General features: G+C 31.2%; 1 pseudogene; it reads right to left on the minus strand.

Moving 5' to 3' along the window:
• Positions 1-601: 601 nt before the first annotated feature.
• On the minus strand, positions 602-719 carry LOC111746405 (annotated as a pseudogene).
• Between the last annotated feature and the right edge of the window lie 10,636 nt (positions 720-11,355).

Consider the following 11,355-nt stretch of genomic DNA (forward strand, 5'->3'; position numbering starts at 1 on the left):
TACACATCTTTTTATGAATGTAAGTTGTCATTTCTCTTGTGTTAATACCTACAAGTGGAATTATTGGGTAATATAGTAAATATACATTGGTATTTATAGTATATCACTGTATTGTTTTCCAGTACAGCTCTACCATTTTGCATTCCTATCAGCAATGTGTGAGATTTCTAATCTACTACATCCTCTCCAGAACTTGATATTGTTACATTTTTAAACTTAACTTTTCTGTTGGGTATACAGTAGTCACTCTGTGATTTTAATTTGTATTTCTCTGATGATTATGATATTGAACATCTTTATATGTGCTTACTGGCTATTTTTATATTTGTTTTTTGAAGCATCTATTCAAATATTTTGTCCTTTTTCTTTCTTGTTATTGAGTTGTAAGAGTTCTTTATTATTCTGGATATAAGCCCTTAGTTAGATAAGGCTATTTTACAAATATCTTCTCCTTACCTATAATTTGCCTTTTTAAAACTATATCTTTTATTTTAATTTAATTTAATTAATTTATTTATTTTTTTAGGCAAGGCAACCCTTGGTTGACCTCACAGATTGCAAGGACCTTGTCAGCTTACAATCCCTTATTTTTTTATTTTTCATACTACAGCACCTGGTCTTCCTAGGTGGTCTCCCATCTAAGTACTAACCAGGCCCAACCCTGCTTAGCTTTCGAGATCAGATGGGATCGGGCTTGTTCAGGTAGTGTGACCATAGACTAAAACTATATCTTTTGAAAACAAAAATTTGTAATCTTGATGAGCCCATTTATCAAATTTTTGTTATATTTTCCATTTTTCGTTTCATGTTTAAACAAAATATTTTGCTTAATTCAATATCACAAAGATTTCTTCTGTGATTCTTCTGTGAGTTTAATAATTTTAGCTTTAACATTTTGGTCTATGATCCATTTTAAGTTAGTATGCATCTGTAAGATACAGGTCAAGACACATTTTTTTCTATGCCTACATCCAATTGTTCTAGCAACATTTGTTGAGAAGCTTAGCTGTTCCTCTCGAAAATCAATTGGGTATATAAATGTTGGTGTATTTGGACTCTGTTCTGTTACACTGATTAATAAATATGTTCATTCGTAAACCAATAATACATAGTAATGACTTTTATCCCGACAGCAAGTCATGAGATCAGATATTTAAAATCTTCTAATTTTGCTTTCTCTTCTAAATTGTTTTAGCTAGTCTACATCCTTTGTCTTTCCATATAAATTTTAAGATCAACTTGTTGATTTTGTCAAAAATAGCTATTAAGATTTTGATCATGAGTACATTAGCTATATAGAGCAATTTGTGTAGGATTGTCATCTTAAAAATATTGAGTCTTTTCCAGAATCAATAAAATGCATAGAAGAAGACATAGGAACTAAACTCAAGGACCACGGACTTAAAGAGGATTTTATGAATTTGACCTCAAAGGCAAGGGAAGTAAAATCTAAAATAAATGAATGGAACTACATCAAACTAAAAAGCTTCTGCTTAGCAAAAGAAATCGTCAGCAAGGTAAAGAGACAACCATCCGAATGGGAAAATATATTTGCAAGCAATGCTTCCAATAAGGGCCTAAGATCCAAAATATACAAAGAACTCATATGACTCAATAACAACAAAAAAAGATCCAATCAAAAAATGGGCAGAGGACCTAAACAGACACTTCTCCCTAGAGGACATACAAGTATATGTAAAGATGTTCAACATCACTAGCTAGCTATATGTAGAGATGCTCAACATCGCTAGCTAGCTATTAGGGAAATGCAAATCAAAACCACAATGAGATACCATCTCACACCTGGTAGAATAGCTATAATCAACAGGACAAGTAATAACAAATGTTGGAGAGGATGTGGAGAAAAAAGAACCCTCATACACTGCTCTTAGGACTGCAAATTGGTACAGCCACTATGGAAAAACAGTATGGAGGTTCTTCAAAAACTAAGAATTGATCTACCATACAATCTAGCAATCCCTCTACTGGGTATTTACCCCAAAGATTTGAAAACCCATATCTGAAAAGATATTTGTACACCGATGTTCATAGCAGCACTATTCACAGTGGCCAGGACATGGAAGCAACCGAAGTATCCTACGATAGATGATTGGCTAAAGAAGCTGTGGTACATATATACAATGGAATATTACTCAGCCATAAGAAGAGATGAAATACTGCCATTTGCAAGAACAGGGAAGGACCTCGAGATAATCATGCTAAGCAAAATAAGCCAGACAGAAAAAATAGAAAATCACATGGTATCACTTATATGTGGGATATAAACCCTAAAAGCAACAAATGAACAGGACAAACAGAGACTCAGGGACATGGACAATGGACTAGTGGTTACCAGAGGGTAGGGTGTGGGGGAAGGAGGGAAGAGGTAGACAGGGTAAAAAGGGTCAAATATAGAGGAGTCGAGGGAGGATGAAGTGGGTAAAGGGGATCAAATATATGGTAGCTGAAGGAAACTGAACTCTGAGTAGTAATCACACATTAGAATACACAAATGTCAAATTATAACGTACATCTAAAAATTATATATTTGTATTAACCAATGTTACCCCAATAAACTTAAAAAGACAAAAAATATTGAGTCTTTTAAATTATGACCTTAGTCTGATTCTCAATTTATTTAGGTCTTCATTAATTTCTCTTTATAATGTTTTGTATTTTTAAGTACATAGAGCTTGGAAAAATTTTGTCACATTTATTACAAAATATTTTATGTCATCATAAATATTCTAGATTTTTAAATTTCATTTGGGAAATGTTTGTTGCTCATATTAGAAATGCAATTGATTTTATTTTGTAAAATGCAACATTTCTAAATTTAATTATTAGTTCCAATAGATTTTTGGTAAATTCCTTAGGGTTTTCTGCAAATGTCTGCAAATAATGGATATGTCTTCATTTACAATCTGTGAAACTTTTTTTTCCCTCTTGGCTTATAGTATTTGGTAGGATCTCTAGAACAATGTTAAATAGAAGTAGTAAGAGCATACATCTTTATCTTTTTCCTAATCTTTAGGTGGAAAGTATTAAAGTTTTCATGTTGAAAATGATTGGTCTCTATTTTTTAGATGCCCTTAGTTATGATGTTAATGTTCCCTTCTTTTTCTAGTTTGCTCAGAGGGTTTTTTGCTTGTTTATTTGTTTTGTCTGTTGAGGTAAAAATTATATGCAGTACATTTTAATGTACATTTATGTTAATATTGGCAATTATATAGAGTTGTTTAAAACAATTTCACTGCCACCGCCCTCACCTTCCCCTAGAATTACCCCATACCCACATATCACTTTGTAGTCAATCATTCCCCAGCCTGAGACCCTGGCAACCACTCATCTGTTTCCTAGTTCTATAGTTTTACTTTGTAAAAGGTCTTGTAAAGGGAATTATACAGAATTCAAGTTTAGAATCTTCTTTCATTTATATCTTTTGCTTAAATTTATTCATGATGTTGCATGTGTCAATACTGTATTTCATTCCACATTATGGCTCTGAGTATTATTTCACTCTTTTTAGAGGAGAGGAAGTGAAAGGTCAAATGTCTAAGTAACATTCTCAGGGACATAGAGTTAGCAAGAGGCTAAACTGGCATTTATACTGTTTTTCTTTGTTCTAAAGTCCATATTATTTTTCATACAGACATTTTACATTAATATGTTTATGTGTATGTTTTTGTGTGTACAGAAAAATATTTGGATGTAACACACCATCATATTAATAATGACTATCTCTAGATGATAGAATTTAAAATTTTTTGATTTTATTCTTCATTCTTTTCTGTATTTTTCACTTTTAATAATAAGCATGCGTTACTTTACTAATCCATTTTTGCACACATGTACTCACACTAAATATGATCTTAAAACACTATTTTCTTATCATTACAGATCAAATATAGATAATAAATGCATTCCATTATCAGAATTTAAACAAGTCTTTGCATACCAATCTATAAACATACATTCATAAACAAAGGTATTTGAAGTGGACTTATCAAATAAAATGTATGAGTTCTGAAACAGTATTGAACTATGAAAAATAAAAATTGTTGGTCTCATCCCCAATATGATTCCAGGCCAGACACCTCTGTTTTAGACCCTTGAATCAAATGTGGTTTTTTTAGCTCTTAAAATTTGCTTTTTAAATCTGACCCATAATTCATTTCTTTTTGTGAAATGTTTTTGTGAAGACAGCTATTTTTTATTATGTCATGTTAATTATTTATCACAACCCATCTAACCCATCACCAATTTTTGACATTTTTTTGTCCTCAAATATTCTTGAATATGTCTATTTTACTTTCCATTGACATTACCACAGTGAAGCCACTGTCATCCCTTACCTGGATTGTTCACATAGATTCTTAGCTGTTATCTTCACCTTTACTCTATATTCATTCTGCTTCAGGCTCTCATTACACAATATTCTGAGTCAATTATTTAAGCTACCACTCTTATACTTAAAAGCTGGCAGTAGTTCCATATTGTATTAAGAATAAAATCCAAACCATTAAATATACCTTACAAGGATCTGTATGATCCAGCCAACAGACATATCACCAATCTCATTCTGAGGTCTTTTTTTTCCCCATTTTTCCTCTCCAACTGTGCTGGTCTTTGATAATTTCAATGTTGTCAAATTCTCTCCTGCTTCAGTGGTCTCTGAAAACATATTTTTCCTTCCATCTTTAATGCTCAGTCTCCCGGCTCTTCATTTGACTAGTTCTTTCTCAAATTTCAGGCTTCACTGCCTTAATAAAGTATTCCCTTGCTAGTTCGATAATTTAGTTTCCCCTGACCATTGTTTTTTAGAATATTATCATCTTCAAGGTATATCACACAGAGAAATGTTATATGCTTTCTATTTGTTACTTTCCTTTCTCTCTATAACATAGACTATTGAGAATCGACACCATATTTGTTTGATTTACCAATGTAAATAAAGCATCTGGCCAGGGCTGCCATTTTATACAGCTCTATAGAATATGATGTAACACATATAGAATATGATGTAGCACTTGAGTTCTGCTTGTGCATGTGTGTGTGTGTGTAACCATATAGATATATATTTACATTCATACATACATACATATGTAAGATTTTTAATACATTTGTGCTGAAGCTCATTTAATGATTAATTTAATAATTATACACACAATTCCTACATTATTTAACTTCTAAATAGCTTTGGAGCCTCATTATCAGCCCATATAAATAGAAACATGGTTTGTAAACTGCAGAGTTATATTTGTGATATCTGTTTATTTGAGTTATAAGAAGATTACCACTTTTTTTCTCCCCTGCTGATGATAGATATAATTTTGTCCATGGAAAACCAAGGGTCATAAATTCAAGGTTTATTGATTTCAAGAAACACTTTATCAAAGTGCCAGAAGTATCATCTGCCCTATCATCTGATTTGAAACCATGACATCAAAACAGGGATTCCTTTCTGATGTATATCCACTCTGTTCATTAAGCTCCTCCCATTAAGCCAAGATAAAGGGTTCTTTACACTAGAAAATTCGTGGACCAGTTGTACACATTGAAGAATATATCATCTATTTTCAAGACTATTGGACGTTGTCACATCATCCTACAGGTATGAAGGAACATAGAGAGAGTAACTTGTGGTATACATCATTAAAAATATGAATACAACCAAAGAACAGTCTTTTTAGAAGCTGATCTTTAGACACTATGAAATGTATTGGATATAAACCAAATGAAAGATCAACAAATTATAATACTTAATTATAATAATCAAAATACTGTTGCTAATCCTACTAAAGTTTTATAAACTTATTCATTATAAATTCATAATAAAACATGAAAAATTCAGAGATATTTATTTCTCTGGTTCTATAAAACTTATTAAAATTGACATAAGCATAAATACAGACACCTATGAAAGCCAAAGATGACAAGGAAGTATGTATTTAAAGCATCTAGAAATCACAGTTGTTCATTTACATCTCAAGATAATCAATAACCATTGTCATAGAGTCAAAGGAGATCCTTTTATCTCTGCTGCCTGATGACAGGACATATTCAGCATTATATTTCTTCAAATCACTTATTTCTTCTGAAGTTTCTACCAGTTCAAGCAATTTTTAAGTTTCTCTATGAAATGCTGTCTCTACAAAGATTTTTCTAATAGAAGATATGCAATCAGCAGTTTGATCTTCATTGCTAATGGTTCTATTGTCTGAGAGATGGGAACAATGGTGGACCAAAGTCTGAGACACTTTCTCAAATTTAGGAAACTCAGAATATCTGAAACTTGAAATGGGTTTTGAGTTACATCATCAAATCTTATAAATGAAGGGTATAATGTTTTATTATTGTCTGTAAGAGGAGGCTAGGGTATTGATGTGGTGGATCACTAATAAGTCCAGAGACAATCTTAGGCAAGGAACATTCAATAAAGGTGGTGGCTTTGTTTGCTTATTTAAAAGTTGTTTTAAAAAAGTACATGTTCCAAGACCTGAATAAATTAAGATGAAAATAGTATCTTCTAATTCAATGTTCTTCAAATGTGAAAAAGTAGGTAGGAATCAAACTCTTAGATACAGAAAATGTACATCCTTTCTTCGGAATTTCTATAGTCATTATTACCTAGCTGCTCAACAGTGAAGAGATATCATGCCATATAAGGAGAGGGAAGAGTTGATTAAACAAGGTAGAATTGCTGGCGGCATCTATGCTTTTTCTGGCTCCGTCCTGTTTATAGCCATTTATACTTGCCCATGGCCTCTTTTGGAGTTAAAACTCTATACTGGCAGTATGGCCTTGCCAAACGACTACCATTTTCCTTTGCTAAAAATCTTCTCACCTCATATTGTACTCCTAAAAGGAGTTAGGTGTACGAGTAAAGTGTAGAGAGAAGCAAAGAAAAATAGAGAGTAAAAAAAAGGGGGACAGGCAAATGAAGTAAGAGAGCATAGTAAAAAAAATTTTTAAATGGGAAGAAAGTATCAATAAACATATTTCACAATTAAACAATCTTCAGAGTATACATCAAATTAAATCAAATCAAATCTGTACATATTGAATTTATTACAATGGGTTGAACTTTATTGTTCGTATCATGAATCAGCAATTTTTTTTTTTCTGTAAAAGTCTATATAGTGAATATTTTAGGCTTCACAGACCATACAGTCTCTGTAACAACTGTGCCACTCTGCTGTTGGAGTGTGAAAGCAGCCATAGACATTACATAAACCAATGAGCATAGGTATAGATCAATGACACTTTACCTAACTCAGGCGGCAAAAGGAAAGAGAGCAAGGGAGTGAGCGAAAGAGAAATCGGTGATTACAGTATTAGAAGGCCCAGAAAATTCGAAAAACAAAAAACATAATAAAGCAGGCAGCAGTCTAGATTTTGACTGCCAGCCATGTTTTGTTGATACTTGGTGAAAAAAATATGTAATCTAAAGAACAAGTGGATTTATAATCAAAGAAGAAGCTTACACTGATGTACCGCTAGTCCAAATTTATAGTAAACTTGGAGAATGCATTTGAAATGCAAACATATAAATATGCCTAGTTTTAAATTAACACATACATTAAAATTATTTCCTTTCGACCATAAAGTTTGTTTTGGTGTAATTAAATGAGATATATTGAAATAGGAAACTTCTTTTTATGTAAATAAGTCACATATTTTATAAAAATTTTGTTTATAATGAATTTATCAAAAATATAATACTTCATCCACATTAAAGTGCCTATCATTATCAATAATTATGCCCTTTTACAATATTTTATTGGTGTTACTTACAGACCAAAGAAAATGATATGATAAAGTAAGGTTAATGTTAATTGGACCATTGTTTTCTTTATATCTGTATGTTTATATATTTAATTGCTATTATGCTATCTAAATAATTTACATAGTCATTTTTGCCCCACTATTATGATTTTAGGTTTTATAATTTTTTTAAATATATTTTTTAATGATTATAATTGTCCATCCTATTGGTGTCATAATTAAGCTAAGAATGCTCATGTACTTATATATTTGAAGTATTTCCTATTTGCAATAACAGCTTATCTAATGAATGTTTATGTACATACATGTTTGCAGGCTTCTCTAATTATTTCCTTAGGACAGATTCCTAGGAAACAATTTTTGATTCAAAGGATATGAACTCTTAAGACTTTTTTATACACAATATAAAATTGACTTCCTAAAAGATTATGCTAATTCGTAATATCTAGAGCTCATAAAACTGCAATTTTTAAACATCTCATAATGTAATTAATGGAAAGAACATATCATTACCAATTTAATAGAGGCAGCTTATATTATTTGAATGTCTTCATATTTATTTGATTATTAGAGAAAGGCTGTGCACTTTTTCCTGTGTAGAGTGGCTAATTGTTTTCCTCTTTTATGAATTGCCTTTCCATATCTCATCTAGTATAGTAGGTTAACAACTCTGCCTTTTGAGAAGTACCAGAGATGCACTTTGATTTACATATAATCAGAATATGTGTTTAAGTTCCATTTTCAAATATTATTAAAATAAGGTCTGAGATGTTTACTTTTATCAGAAGTCATAGTCGAAAAAGGTTTGTGGCATACTGTTTAAGCATTTAGCACAATGGAGAAGAAATCTAAGAAAAACTTGAGTATTGCATTTTAGTAATAAGTACTTTTTCTTCATGAATGCCTACAGAGTATATTTGTTTTTCCCTGAATTTAATAAAATTGTCTAGGCCATGTTTATGTGTAGGTCTCTTCATAATTTAATCTGGAAAAAGGTGAGTCCTCTCAACAAACATACTCAGTAGTACTGTTCAGTTGATGTACTTTTTCTACATATGTTGCATTATTGTTTGTTTCATTTATTCATTCTTTCCTTCTCTCTCTTATGTATACCTATAATTCTTAGGCATAGTTTTGTACTCTTCAATGTTGCCATTTTATCCTGATTTTCCTCTCTTTACTATTTTCCTCTCCATTTGATAAACTGCATGTGTTAGTTCTATACTTCTATTTTGCTTTACTACCAGTTATTTGTATTTTCTCATTAAGGATGATTTTTTTCTTTTTTTCTGTAGTATCTCTTTCAAAGTTGCAATTGGCAGAACAATGACTTTCCAAATATGTTCACATCCTAATCTCCTGATTATACTACTTTACACAGAAAAAGGGGGCTTTGTAAATGAGAATAGTTAGGGACTTTGAGATAGGGAGATTATTCTAGATAATCCAACCGATGTCCAAAAGAGAGATAATAATTGAAGAAGGGTCAGAAAGAGATTTGACTTTGCTGGCTTTGAAGACAGAGGAAGTGGGTGGCCATAAACCAAGGATTACAGGCAACCTCTATATGTTGGCAAAGGCAAAGAAATAAATTATTCTCCAGAATCTCCAGAAAGAAATGCAACCCTAGTGACACCTTGATTTACCCCAGTGAGACCAGTACTGCACTCTGACCTACAGAATTGTAAGATTAATGTGTTTTTTAAGCCACTAAGTTCATAGTAACATGGTATAGCAACAATAGAAAATTAATACAAGAGAGTTCTTTCTGGATGTATTCAAATTCATGGTCCTCCTTCACCTTTTAAAACATCTGTATAATAATTCTTAAAGAATGAAAGTTTTCATATAAGAATTGACCTTGGCCTCATTCGCTCTTATTTCTGCCTGTGCTTTTTATACCTTTCTCAAATCTATAATCAGATGTGTTTGATAAGATCAAAGTCAAATGTATAGAGATTTTTTTCTATGGGTTCTATGGTGGTATCCATATTTAAGTAACTCTTTGACATTCTGAACTGATGGATTATATTTAAAATCAGTTATCTGTATATTTCTAACCCTAAACTTTTATTAGTACTTTTATTTCTTCATGTTTTCAAACCTGCTGCAGTATTTTACTTCAGGGACTATGTAATCTAGGGTGTAATTTGCAACCACCAGGTGTCATCAACTTTCTTTCTAGTTTTCTAAGACTTCTGCACAAAATAACTAGTTTCTGTGCTTTTCTTCATTTCTTATTCCTCTCAGGTGAAAATTTCAGACAATTACAAAAGACAAAATGGAAATTATCTGTTTTCTCACCATTCAAACATAGCTGTTTCTTAATATAATATTATATAAACTTCTAAGCATTTTAAAATATTAAAATCATATGGTTTTATAATGTAATTTGTCTACTTAATATATTAAATGTGTTTCCCCAAGTCATTGGTTTTAACTTGGATTGTAATGACTTCAGTATTCTATTATATGTATTATATATATGGTGAATGTGTGTATAGGCCCTCAAATCTTTTAACTTAAGATGAAAGTAGTCATAGAGGTCATCTAAATTCTTTTATATTTTGTCAATTTTTCTCTGTTCAAGTTATTAGGCATATATAGGCCTGAATGGTGATGCCTCCCAGATTTTGCAATAAGTTGACTAATTGACTTGTGGTCAAAACATCCAGTAGTAAAATAAGTTATTTCCTTTTTTCTTGTTTTGATAGATTTTTTTGTTCATTTTTTTTTTTTAGTGTGAAATTGATAGATATTGTGTTAGAAATTATTAAACAGGACTAATAGCCTAAATCTGTGCAAGGTTCTTTTACTTATGCTGTTATAAGGTAGTTGTAATGAATTGCATAATCTTATAATTATAGAATAATAAAATTTAGAACTAGATGACACATTAAAATTATTTACTACTCCTACCTTAGATATTAGTAAAATGAGGCCCAGAGAACTGTCAAAATAAGTTCACAGTTATTTGGTGATAATATTAAAACTAAAATTTATATCTTTTTCTTTTAGTACTTTAGCACAAAAAAGAAAAAACTTACCTGACTATTTCATTTGTAGTTTCTTGATTATTCATTGCCGTCTGAACCTATTCACCTTCTCATGGCATATTTCTAGACTTGTGAAATTCAATAATGCACCTGGTTCTGATTACTCTGATTGAAGAACTGTCAGATATCACTGTCAAAAGAGACTTTTCTTTTGCAAGGAGGTGTATATACCTTCATCTGATTTATGCATAAATTTTACTTCCCTTTTCAAAACTCCTCTTTGTTTTTGCTGTTCCATGTTCTGAAATTCTATGTGGCCAGTAGAATTAGTTTTGCCCATGTGAAAAAAGTGTTATTTATTCTTCACTATTATACTTTATTCTGTTCATATATTTTATACCTTGGACTAATAGCCAGTTTTGTTTTTTAAAATACAATTTAAGATGAGTTTTAAATTGGAGAATCATATTTTGTTTTTTGGTATTTATTCCATATGTTTATGATCAGTGAGATTTAAATCATTAACTGCTGTATTAAAAGAATCATTTGATGTCTAAGAATTCTTTTAAGA

The sequence above is a fragment of the Pteropus vampyrus genome, unplaced genomic scaffold (genome assembly GCF_000151845.1).
Source record: "Pteropus vampyrus isolate Shadow unplaced genomic scaffold, Pvam_2.0 Scaffold186, whole genome shotgun sequence".
NCBI classification, from domain to species: Eukaryota; Metazoa; Chordata; class Mammalia; order Chiroptera; family Pteropodidae; genus Pteropus; species Pteropus vampyrus.